This window comes from Cynocephalus volans, chromosome 5, assembly GCF_027409185.1.
Source record: "Cynocephalus volans isolate mCynVol1 chromosome 5, mCynVol1.pri, whole genome shotgun sequence".
NCBI classification, from domain to species: domain Eukaryota; kingdom Metazoa; phylum Chordata; class Mammalia; order Dermoptera; family Cynocephalidae; genus Cynocephalus; species Cynocephalus volans.
Genome location: NC_084464.1, coordinates 106,599,547 through 106,613,552, shown reverse-complemented (window position 1 = coordinate 106,613,552; position 14,006 = coordinate 106,599,547).

The window sequence follows — 14,006 nt, the reverse complement described above, 5'->3', positions numbered from 1 at the left end:
CCTTTTTTACTCTCTTCTGGATTGATTATTATTTACAACCTCTATTTTATTTTATTTATTTATTTTTAATTGGTTATAAATATTCGCGAGATACAAAGCTGATTGTCACCCCTCGTGCCCAAGATGTGAAGACCAGTTTCATATTGACAGCATACCCATTACCACAATTGCATTTGTACCCCATGTCCCCCACCCAATTGTCCCCAACCTCCCACACCCTGCCCTGTTCCCCCCCCCCACTTTGTAGCACAAGATGTGTTCTCTCCCTCTGCAATTCCAACGCACCACTGTGGTCTTTCTTTCCTTCCTTCTTTCTCATTATCTCCTACTTATGAGTGAGCACATGCAGTATTTATACCTCTGCGCTTTGCTTATTTCACTTAACATAAGTTTCTGCAGGCTCATCCACGTTGTTGCAAATGAGAGAATTTCAGTCTTTTTTATGGCAGAGTAGTATTCCATGGTGTACATATACCACAGTTCCCTTATCCAATTATCCATTGATGGAAATTTAGGTTGCTTGCATGTCTTGGCTATTGCCAAGAATGTTGCCAAGTTCATCTTGGCGATGAACATGGAAGTGCAGGTATCCCTTTGACACGATGATTTCCATTCCTCTGGGTATATACCCAGAAGTGGGATTGCTAGATGGTACAGAAGTTCTATCTGTAGTTGTCTGAGAAAACTCCATACTGTTTTCTGTAGTGGTTGTACCAATTTACAGACCCACCAACAGTGCAGGAGCATTCCCATCACTCCACACCTTCACCAGCATTTGTTATTCACCATCTTTTGATTATAGCCAGTCTAACTGGCTGAGGTGGTATCTCAATGTAGTTTTAATTTGCATTTCCCTGATGACTAGTGATGTTGAGCATTTTTTCATGTACCTGCTGGCCATTTGTATGTCTTCCTTTCAAAAATATCTATTTTAGCTCCTTTGCCCATTTTTTAATTGTGTTATTTGGTTTTTTTACTGTGTAATTGCTTGAGTTTCTTGTATATTATGGATACTAATCCCTTGTCAGATGCATAGTTAGCAAAAATTTTCTCCCACTCTGTAGGTTGTTGTTTCACTCTGTTGATTGTTTGCTTTGCTGTGAAGAATTAACATTGTGAAAATGTCTATACTACCCAAAGCAATCTACAGATTCAATGCAATCCTCCTCAAAATACCAATGACATTCTTCACAGAAATGGAAAAAACAATCTTAACTTTCATATGGAACAACAAAAGACCCTGAATAGACAAAGCAATCCTGAGAAAAAAAAAAAATAATAATAAATAAAAAATAAAGCCAGAGGCATAACACGACCTGATTTCAAATTATACTACAAAGCTATTGTAAACAAAACAGCATGGTACTGGCATAAAAACAGACATTTAGACCAATGGAGCAGAATAGAGAACCCAGAAATCATCCCTCAAGCTTACAGCCATCTGATATTGGACAAAGGCAACAAAAATCTACATTGGGGAAAAGACTTCCTCTTCAACAAATGGTGCTGGGAAAATTGGATATCCATATGCAGAAGAATGAAACTAGATATGCACTTCTCACCATACACTAAAATCAACTCAAAATATTATAAGACCTGAAATGGTAAAATTGTTAAGGCAAAATATTGGTGAAATACTTCAGGAACTAGGTCTGGACACAGACTTTATGAACATGAGCCCAAAAGCACAAGTAGCAAAAGAAAAAAACAAACAAATGGGACTATATCAAAGTACAACTTTGTTATAATTAGCTTATTTTATTAGTAGTTAAACCTTTTTTGTGTGTGTGGCTGACCTATATTTCAGAACATCACTTAGAATATTCAATTTAAATTTTTTGAAATCTATATTCAAATAATGACTATATTTGCTGTAAAATGTAAGATATTGTAGTGTGTAATTAATACTTTCATATTCTCTTTAAAAATTTTACTTCTAATATTATCAACTGCACAATAAAATATTTTTGCTTAAATGGTCAATAATGATTTAAGAGATTTTTAATAGGAAAAAAGGAGTTTATATTTACTGACATATTTACTTTCTCATTCCTTTTCATATATCCATTTTTTTTTTCATGGAATTATTTGCCCTTTGCTGATAGGCACATCATTTAGGTTTTGTTTGTTTGCATTTTTGTTTGCTTTGGATTTGTTTTGTAAGAAATGGTACTTATTTTGCCTTAAGTTTTTATAAAGAATATTTTTACAGGATATATAATTCTATAGAATTTTTTCTTTCAGCACTTAAAAATATAATTCAGTTTTCTGTTAGAAGCCAGTATTAATTCTTATCTTTGTTTATTTGTAGGTAATTTTACTTTTGCATTTTGGTTGCTTTTTAGATTTTCTTTCTGTCAATATTTTTCATCAATTTGATAGTAGTATGACTGTGGTTTCCTTTTTGTTTATTCTATTTTGATTTTATTAATTTTCTTGCATCTGTGGATTTTTCATTTTGGGGGCATTAGTTTTCCAAATATATGTTTTTTCTTTTTAGCCACTTTATACGCATCTCCTGGAATTTTATTTACATGTGTAACAGTCCAGTTTGCTTTTGTCTCATCAGTCCCTTTTCTGTTCATTTTTTTTTTTTGCCTTTCAAAAATTTTTGATATTATACTACTGCACTCTCAAAAAGCTCTTGCTGCTTTATTTTGTCCTTTGTTATTTCTTCCTTTTCTAATCCCAACATGTTCATAATTTTCTTAAGACATGTTTTCTTTAATAGAATGCAGTCTTTATCTGCTAACTCCACAATTTTTTAAATTTCTGGGTCTTTATCTCAACTGATCTTCCTTCTTATTATAGGTTATATTTTTCCTGCTTATTGATATGTCTATTGATTTGTTATTGGATTCTGAACATTAAGTTTTACATTGTTCAGTGCCGGATTTTTTTTTTTTCTTTTTCAAAGAACCTTTAGTTTTGTTCTTGCAGGCTGCATTATTGTTCAGCTTGATCTATTTTTTCATTTTTGAGTTTTGTTGCAGCAGGTCTTTATAGTTAGCCACACAATCATTATATACCTTTTTAGATCTTTGTTGGATGTTCAGGTTTTCCAACACTATTTCAAAATGAGTGACAGAACCTGGAAATTCTCTAGCATTGGTTGAGTTCTTCCAATTGTCGTGTTACAGCTCCTCAGCTGTGCTTTGCTCAGCATTGTGGAGTTCCTCTTTATGTAGGCGCAGTTTATCATTCATTAATGGACTCAGTGGAGACCCTAAGCAATGTTTTGAAGTTCTTTCTCTTTGTAGCTCCCCACTCTCCGGTACTTCACTACACAAATTGCACACACTAACCTCCTTGAACTCCCATTTCTGTACCCTTGGCTCCAGAGATTGCCATTCTCTGACAGTGTTGTATGTTTATTGAGGTGTAAAACTAGGGAAATATAGAGCATATAGGGCTCACCTCATTTGTTTCTCTTTTCTCAGAGAACACGTTTTTGTACTACTCATTATCTCTGAAAACAACTCTTACAATATTTTTATTCCTAGAGCCTAATTTTTAAGTGGTAGGGCAAGTCTAGTCCCAGTTACTTTATTATAATTGTATATGAATGTCTACACTATTATTTTTTAAATATTACTTTTTAAAAATCTTACTTTAAAATTTTTAAGGGAATACTTAAGTGTAAAGAATAGAAACAACTTAGAATACTCAGAACAAATGTTTTTTAAAATTTGAATTGCTTAAGAAAATGGCATAGATGAATACTGTACTTTACTGTTATTATTACTGTATTGCCCTTCATCTGCGGTAACAGATGTAATGATACTGTGTTGAGTATAGCTCACTTATATATTCTATACTATAATTGGTACCTTTCTGAAGCCAGTAGTTTTACCCCCTGCCTCCTGAGTTGTCATGAGTCCACATTCCCTGGCCTAATGCTGTGTTTAGAGGAGCTGCTGGGGCAGGTAGATTATTTGCTGGCTTGCACTCAGATGGGATGTTCACAGTTTCTTGATCCCATGTACACTATATCTTGCAGAAATTGCTCAAACATTTTTGTTTGTTAAAGGCATGCTTACCTATTTTTTAGGACTGTTACATATATAAAAGCTTATTTTTATATCTCTTTTGCAATTGGGATTTTAGAGGTAATTTAAATAATTGGGTTCATACCAAGTCTCCTGCAGATTTACTAACTGATAGAATCAATAAATATCCATAAAGTATAAGCATCAGAAATAAAATTAGTGCCAAATCCATGTAACAATCTAAATCTGTAATTAGTATTCAGAATTTATGTCATTTATTACATAAAGAATAATGGGCAGTATGGTATTTCATAGAGTAAAGTACAGTCTCAATAGCAATTAACAAGACAAAAGTTAAAATAATTTAAAGAAACAGTAGTATTTCTATTAAGCTAGCAAAGCAAAAGAAAATGTAAACACCACATATCTGTTTTTTGGGTACATGCAATTTATATGCCCCTTATGACACTTAAATTTGGTATGCTTTTCTTTCTAGAGTTAAATTTACCAGTAAAAGACAGAACCAACCAAACTATCTGTTTACTTTAAAACTACATTTTCCCTTTAGGAAAATTATCCTTCAAAATTACACCTCAAGAAAAAATTTTAAAGTTGTTTAGGCAAAGCATTTATGGTTTCACTGCTGCTATAAAATAGTTAGAAATGTGCCAAACATTCAACAGCAATATCATCTCTACTCAATATGTACCCTTGTCAAAAGATGGAAATATATATAGGAAATGCTAATTAATGTAAGACACAAAAATTATGTATCTAATGTGTTAAACCACATGTATATCTATGTAAATATTACAGTGCTTGCATTGTAAGCTGAGACAATCAAATAAACAATGGTTAATATTTCAAAAGTTTCATCAGTTTACATACTCTAATTTTAGAGACTGATACTATTTTCTACCAATTGTAATATAAAATCTTGAATGAAAAGACTCAAACTTCCTTTTAAACAAATTATACGTACATTTTAAGCAAAATACCATAAATACTTATGTAACAGTTGCCTTTTTCAAATCAGCCATTTTGAAATCGTAAAAAACTATTTTCAGAAATAAATAGAAATAAGAATAACAATTGCATAAAATTCTATGGCAAGAGACATTTAAATCTTAGGAATTCCTCACAACGAGCTGCTGCGTAAGAGAATCACTGTGGTGTTTCAAAGACAATGGACTTTCTCCCACAATTACCATCATTTTCTCCAGTTTCTGATTATTTGCAAAACAATAACCATTTGGGCAGTAGTTAATTGTTTCTCTTCAAACATTTGACACATTCTTCATTACTTTTAGTGGATGTGAGTTTTTTACTAAACCACAATTATAATTAAGACTGATGAAATCATTAGGCTTGTTGTAAACATTCAGTTTATCCAAATAGAGTTTGGCAACATTTTAAAGGTCTTCTGTCAGGTTCGTTCAATGTTTAATTATTTGTTGTTGATGTTAAATTCCAGCATGATTGTTGTCATTTGTCATTATGCTCTACTGGAGTAAGTCAAATAATTTTATTTATAATATTTTGAGCAACCTACATTTATAATAACAGCAAGTATTACTTTTTAAAGTGTTAATTTATCTCTTCTCCTATTATTAATGTAGTGAATGCCAAGAGATGTTGTGATTCTATTCACTTCCTGATTAAATAAGTAGATATTTAACATTTGCTACGGACCAACCTCAGTAAGATAAAGATTAAAATGAAATGTTGTCCCTGACCTCAAGATTCTTATAGTCATATATACAAAGTGCCATGAGAAATCTAGAGAATGCTGGCTAAGTCTCAATCAGAGTAAGAATTTCTGACACGTTTTACCTCTCCAACTTTTTATAGTATATGCTATGAGAATAGATCAGATGTGTTTTACACAATTAAACATTCATTGTGTTTGGAAGGTCCAATTGTTCCTTGTCCAATTTCTGTTCTTTGTGAGTCTTTAAGGATTCCATATAGAATGCGAAATCTTGTGAGGCAATGTTCCTTCTTTCTTAAACATACAAGGTAAGCAAATTGTTGCAGATTTTTCAGAGGACCTTCCACTTAAAATACTTTCAGACAGTCAGACTGGGGGTTTTACTTGTGCCATCTAGTTTCTGAGATTTAAATACTGAAGGGCTTTTATTCTATTTAGTTTGAAATGAAAATTTTGAAGTGATGGTAAACATACCAAGAAACATTTTATTGACCAAGCCTAGATATTTGGTGAATCTGAGTTGTTACTGAATGTTTTACTTCTCACCAGCACCCTCAGTCAGTGCTTGGATTTTTAAATTTCACAAAAGAGATTATAACCTGGGATGACATTCCTTAGTTTCATTTCAGTGAGTGTGTGATCAGTTTTAAAAATAAACTTTAAGACATTATTTAAATAAAATCTCTTTGAAGGGTTAATTCTTCCAAAACATTCCTTGATTGACATAAGTTTTTCAAAGGCTCTTCTAGGGAAATTAAATTATTTTGTTACTAAATTTACAGGGACTGCTTAAAATAAGTGTTTTGTGTAATTTATTAGTATATATTTCTTTTAAAACATAACACTAATGAAATCTAAACCTTACTGCGAATCAGGTAAGGTGCTGTGCTTAATTAACTATGGCTACACCTGAAGATGGAAGAATTTTTGAAAAAATACTGATACAACCACAGAACAATTAATTCAAAGTTCTAGGGATAAGGCCCTAGCAAGAGTATTTTTAAATTCTTCAGGTATATCCAATGTGCACTCAGGTCTGTAAACCTTTCTGGTAAGAGTAAGCAGTCCATAGTCGGGCTGCATATAACCATAGAAAAGCCTGAGTTGGTAGACTGATTTGGGAGAAGTATAGAATTAAGACAAAGTGTCTTATTAATTAATTCTATTAATACTTAATGCTAAGTACAACAATTTTAGAACTGTTTAGGTTGTTGGGCAGTTAGTAACAACAATCTGTGTTACAGGATTGATACTTAGTAGTTGAATTATTTTTATATGGTCCTGAGCAAGATTAGTGACCTACACTATTTTTACCAGTATTTTACATGGCCATTAGTGAAGATAAAAGCACAGCTCTCTGGGTATATAGATGGTAGTAAAATTTTTATCCCATTTCTTGTTCTATAAAGAACACATATCACAAAAGTTCACATGGTGAGTTGTAAGGAACCTAGGTTTGGGAGGTGGACAGGCCTATGTTTTAATCATACTCAGCTATTTACTAGTTGTATGTTATGTGACAAGGTCCACATGCTGTAGTTTAACAATTGTGGTTGCTTCTTTATAGTTGTCATTTCTATTCCTCTTTCCTATTTCAACCCTTTAAATATCAGCAGGTTTCAAGTTTGTTATTTTTTTTCCCCCCTTCACATTCTGCTCATTATGTTTATCTGATCTCATGGCTTCAGACAACATCTCTAAGATGAAAATATGATCATAGGCTTGGTCCTAGCCTTGATGTTTTTACTGACTTAAATATCTGATGATGTTCTGGACACATATACCTAAGTCTCCTCCAGACATCATAAAGCCCAATGCATTCAATATTAAATTTGTCATGGTTCCCCAAGAGATTCCTTCTCATGTATTTCTACCTTAGTGAACAATACTTCTAATTTGATTCAAGTCAAAAATATGAAAAAGTCACCCATACATATTCAACTTCATTCAAAATATTCAATCATCAGTTCATGACAGTCTTCCACTTAACATGTCTTTGAGTCTTTGATTATATTCACTTGTACTCCATTTTCATTACGACTTTCTTAGTATAGGTTAATCATCTCAGGTTAATTATTACAAAATTATTCTAAGCGATTCTGCTGCTTCTGGACTTACAAATCTTTATGGATTTTTGCTCTGTAACCATAATTATCTTCTTAAATACAAATCTCTTTATGACTTTTATAATCAATGACTTTCTATGTAACTTCTTTTTAAGGCCATTTAATCTAGCAATGTAGTATTTCCTTTTATCTATTACCATTTTCCTTTTACATAATTACAGCACATTAAATTCTCTCACCTCTAGTTTATTCCACGTATTGTTCCATCTGTCTAAGTCTCCATGTTCATCCCCCAAAATATTACATATACATGTAGATATATAAATATATACATATGTATGTATATATATGATCTCCAATTTAAACTCATTTGTTACAACTAAAATTTTAATTTAAAGCTCAATAAAGGTTAATGGGACAGCTATTGCAGTTATCTTGTCCTTGTATCAGCATTGTATTTAGATGTGTGGGAAGCAGATAACTTTGTTTTAGGATTCTATGTCTCTGGATAAAGAGACAGTAAAGCTGCATCTGGATTTAATCTTTATATTTCAAGCCTGATGCCATAATTAAAAGAGACTTTCAGAGTCTTGAAATATGGGTGAGCATATTTTTGCATGTTAGGGAATAAGAAGTTGTGGCCAGAGGACAGATTGCTAGGTTACAAATATTGCCACAACAGTTTGCACCTCATTTCAAACAAAGGTGGACTCTAATTTTACATTCCTTGAATTTGGGTTGGCAGTGGGACTAATATGATTTGATAAGAGAGTGTGGCAGAAATGCAGGTATATAAGTTCTCAACCTAAGCCTCAAGAAGCCTTGAACCTTCTTTGCTGTTTCTTGGGACCCTGGATGATGTGTAAACAAGCCCAGGGCCATCTGCTGGAGGATTAGAGGGCATATGGAGTAAGGATAAGCTATTTAGGTTGTACAATGCTACCACTTCCTCCAACTATCCAAACCCCAGCTGTCCTAGGAGCTGACTGAAGATTCATGAGTGGAGCCAAACAAGACTAGTAGAATTATCGAGCTGCGTCAGACCAACTTGCCAACCCACAGAAACATGAGCTAAATATATGATTGTTGCTTTAAACCACTATGTTTTGGGTGGTTTGGTATGCAACAAACTCCGATACATTAGGTAAAATATATTGAATACACATTTTAAACCAAAATTGCAATAGACCTATCGTTTATTATCTAATTATCTATCATCTATTATCTTCCTATTATCTAGGAAGTATAAAGAATATATGAAACTGCTTATTTCAAGATCACTAATAATCCCCAAATTGGTTACTTAACCTGTTAAGCAGCTTTTGGAACAGATGATCACCTTTTCATCCTTGTTGTATTTTCTTCCTTATCTTTCCAGATACTACATCTTCTTGGTTTTTCATTTAAATTACATGTCTCTCTTTCTCAGTTTCCTTGACTGGTCCCTCCTCTTCCCCTCATTACATTAGAGTACACCAGGGCTCATCTCTAAGTCTTCTTCTCTATCTCAGGTCTTTTCCCTGGCGATCTCACTCAGTCCTATGATTCTGAATAACATATGTAAGTCAATAACTCTCTAATTTATTTCCCCAGCCCTGACATTGCTCCCGATCTACACATCTCTTGTCGACCTGAAAAAAACAAAGCAAAACAAAACAAAGCAAAACAAAACCCAAAGCACTGAGAAAGTTTCAGAGAATGTATTTGAGTCAAATACAAGAGGCTTTCAAAATGATCATGCAGAGATTCACCTTATCTTTTAATTCCATTTTTCCATGAACTTTTTGAAGTATCCTTGTACGACTGCAGCCTAGAAAAACACCACCAAGTTACCTTTGCAAGTTCTTTTGGAAGGGCCAGCAGAACTGTGACATTTTTATGATCACAGAAAAAAAGGAGAAGGAAGGGGAAGAGAGGGTACAGCCCCTTAATTAGAACATCAGGGTATCTATCGGTTATATAGTATCACATAGGCTGACGATTGTTTCTTGGTTACACTCCATGTACAAATATTTGAGTAGGGTCACAAAATACATTTTCAGCATTCCTAAGTTAACACGTAGCCTCTTAGGTGTCAATAGGTCTTGTTTTAGGTTAAATATAGTCTTGTAGTAACAGTTCAGCGATGTGGAAATATGACTGTTGCCCCATTTTAGAACACTCAAGGCTTTTAGGAATTTAGCTGACTTCAGTCAGAGCAGATTTCTCGTTTATAAACATCAATATTTAATTGACAACTCCAACTCCACATATGTAAAAATAAAATTTTATTTCCCTCAAAACTTGTTCCAAAATCAATCTTTCCCATTTTCATCTTCGTTGATGGTAACTGAATTTTTCCAGTGGTTTAAAAAATTTGGAGTCAGGGCCGAGCCCGTGGCGCGCTTGGGAGAGTGCGGCGCTGGGAGCGCGGCGACGCTCCCGCTGCGGGTTCGGATCCTATATGGAAATGGCTGGTGCACTCACTGGCTGAGTGCCAGTCACGGAAAAGACAAAAAAAAAAAAAAAAAAAAAAATTTGGAGTCATCGTTAATTGTACTATTCTTCTCATACTTGCATCTAATTTTGCCAGCAATCCTGTGGCTCTTTAACCCAAACTTTGCCAGAAACTGTCCATTTCTCATCATCTCACCCATAAACCCACCCCAGCTAGGGTCTTTATCATTTTTTACCTGGCTTACTGATGTAGATTCATAAATTTTCTCCCTGATTCTATCCTTTCTTATCTACAAGAGCAGCCATATTAATACTTTGAAAAGATAAAATTACGTCACATTCCTCAGTTCCAACCGTTGTAATTGAGGCAGAAAGTTAGATAGAGACAAGAGCTGGAGAAGGAAACCTGGTTATTTGCGAACGGGACAAACCGGTTCCCTGAGTAGGCAGGCACATGCACGGAAACAGGAGACAAAGACAGTTCCAGACAGGGAGCCCTCCCAGCAGCGAGGGCGCCAATAAATTTAGCTAGTAAGGCAGAGACCACACTCAGGGCTCAACCAATGATTAAATGACACAAGTCCACCTAAGAGGACTTAAAACCCCAGGAATGTAATTGTTGGGGCTCTTGAGCCACTCTCTCACTTGAGCCTGCTCCATCCTCTCCAGGGTGTACTATCTCTTTGCTAAAACAAAACTGCTCTTTGCTCTTCACCTCTGCTGTGTCTCATCCGATTCTTTGTTGGAGACATCAAGAACCCAGATTTAGCCAGTGGAACCTGGAATTTCTTTTAACGTAATCATTCTCTATCTTACTCAGGGTAAAATCCATCTCACCCAGAATCAAAGCCTCCGTTACCTCTCTGACTCATCTTTTTCTACTGGTATTTTGGCCCTTCAACTGTGTCCACACTGGTTTCACGCAAGGCTTTACTGTAGATATTACCTCTACCACTAATGCTTATCCCTGATAACCACTTAATATCCTCACCCCATGAAGGCTTTGCTTCAATATCACTTCATTGCAGACTACATTGACAACATTTACTTAAATCTGAAGCCTTCTCAGTGCTCCTTTCCAACTACTTTTTCTTTATTTTTCCAAAGCACTTATGACTTTCTAACATGATACTTAATTCAAATATTTCTATCATTTATGTTTTTCCTCCCAACTAGAATGTAAGTTCCATCAGGACAGAGATCTTTATTTGGTTTGTGAAGGTATCATGTATCCAAACCAAAACAAAGTGCTCAGTATACATTTGTAAAAAAATGAATAAATTTTTATGTAGAAAAGGGTATCACTATATGCACATAGATTTGCTCTCTCACTTTTTCATTTAAGCACATATTCTGGAGATTTTGCCTAGTTCCAAAATATTACTTAGGCATTTTCATGGGTACAACATTAATTTAACCATTCAGTGGTTATTGGAGTTAAGCTTCAAGCTATTATATATCATACATGAATGAAATTATTTTAAATGATTTTATGTGTTCTAATGAATTCATTAAGAAAATTTGATGTGTCAGAAAATTTTAATGTCACATATTTTCTAAATGCAACTGAAATTAGTGCTCATAATAATCTCTTTCTAAAAATTACTAATATTATTATTAAGTAATCTCTAAAATGTATGATTATATCATGAATTCATCTTTCTCTGCAAATTGCATAGGTTATTTTTTTCCATTAGGAATAAATAACATGGGTTGAAGAATGAATGTTTTGCTTTATTTTAATACAAATAATAAAACATATAAATTTTAGAAAATTTACCTGAAAATCTTAAAAAAGTAGTCATAAGTGATTATTTCAGGTTTTTAAAAATTGTCAGAAAGACACAAACCATTATAGAATAAACATAAAAAATAATTGTTCTTATCTACATTTTTAAAATATACATTTTCTAGAGATTTTTTTTTTATAGAAATCAAACAATTTTGCTCATTTTTACTTTTCTCTTAATTTTTAAGGCAATGCTGAAAGGTGTTTATGCAGAGGAGCTAATTTTTCCCTGATGGCTTGATTCACATTGATTTCTTCCTTTAAAAACTTCTTTTGTATCTTTTGTCTGAACCATAAAATTAACAACTCATTACATGTTTCCTTGTTCAGTGCTGGCCGGCTCCAGGCAAAACTGTGAGTTCTTAAAGGTTGTTTGAGATCTTCTTTACCTCCTTCTTTTATACACTATTTCTTCTTTGTAGGAAGCCTCTGACTCATACTCTAAAACCTTTCTGAAAAATGATTCAGCATGAGTGTAAATATAAAAAAATAATTTTCCTCCTCCAATACTTACCTTTTTAGCTTTTCTCTGATTTTTGGATAAAAGGTTCTGTTGTTTAAAAAAGAAAAATACATTTTTATAAAAATTGTTTAAGTGGAAAGTATTCAGTGATCCTAAAATCATAAGAGATACTTCCTCTTATTCCTCCATAAGTCTGGATATAGAGGTTAAGTTTCTTCAGTTGGGAGTTTAAGTATTGTTTGCACAAGTCAAATGGAAGTTTACAGAGGAAAAGAATGTCTTTTTGCTTTTATATGCCCTTTAGCACCATGGACAATGTGTCAGAGGCCTAATAGACACACAGAGAGATGAAAAAAAAAAAAGATATTGATACACATTCTTTTATTTATGTGGATTAGGGTTATCAGAGTGAACATTTCTTCTGGTTTGGGTAAACATAATTCTAGACATTTCTTTGTGTTCACATATTAATAAAAGTACAAATAAATATTTGTATAAAATATTTTATAGAATTGTGATAATAAGACAATAATTAAGAGTTTTTCATAATAGAAATTATTAGTTTTATTTGTATTCAATTTGAACAGGAAAAAGAGTCTGAAATGAGAAAATTACTGAACCTCATATAATTTTTCACCAAAACGATACTATTTTTTAAAAGGAATTCTCACACTTTTTCCACTGATTTATAAGGTTTAAATTTTTTTCTTTGAAACTGGGAGGATTTATGTGTGCTTTAACAATAGAGTATGGCAGGTTTAATGCTATGCGACTTCTCATAAAAGGTCATGCAGCGTCTAAATGACTTACTTGGGATTCTTACTCTGGGAAAGGCCAGATGCCATGTACAAAGAAAATTATCTTGAGGTAACATGCTAGTCAGCAGGCAAGCTAGGCAGAGTCTTTCTTCTATCTCTAGTCATCTGAGTGAAGCCTTCTTGGATTGTTCAGACTAGCTAATCCACTAGCTGAGTACCACCAAGTGATTTCTGTCCCTGCCAAAGGAACAGAAGAATTGCTCAGCTGAACCCTGCCCAAATTGATGACAAATGTGCCAAAAATATGCAGTGAGGAAAGGACAGACTTTTCAACAAATGGTGCTGGGAAAACTGGATATCCACATGCAGAAGATTGAAACTAGACCCTTATCTCTCACCATACGCAAAAATCAACTCACAATGGATCAAAGACCTAAATTTAAGATCCCCCAATAGAAAACTACTAGAAGAGAACATAAGGGAAATGCTACAGGAAATCAGAGTGGGCAGTGCTTTTTTGAACAAAACTACAAAGGCACAGGCAACTAAAGCAAAAATGTACAAATGGGACTATATCAAACTAAAAAGCTTCTGTACAAAAAGGGACACTATCAACAAAGTGAACAGACAACCTACAGAATGGGAGAAAGTGTTTGCAAACCATACATCAGGCAAGGAACTAATATCCAGAATATATAAGGGATTTAAACAACTCAACAGAAAAAACCCAAATAACCCAATTTAAAAATGGCCAAAGGACTGAACAGTCATTTCTCGAAAGAAAACATACAAAT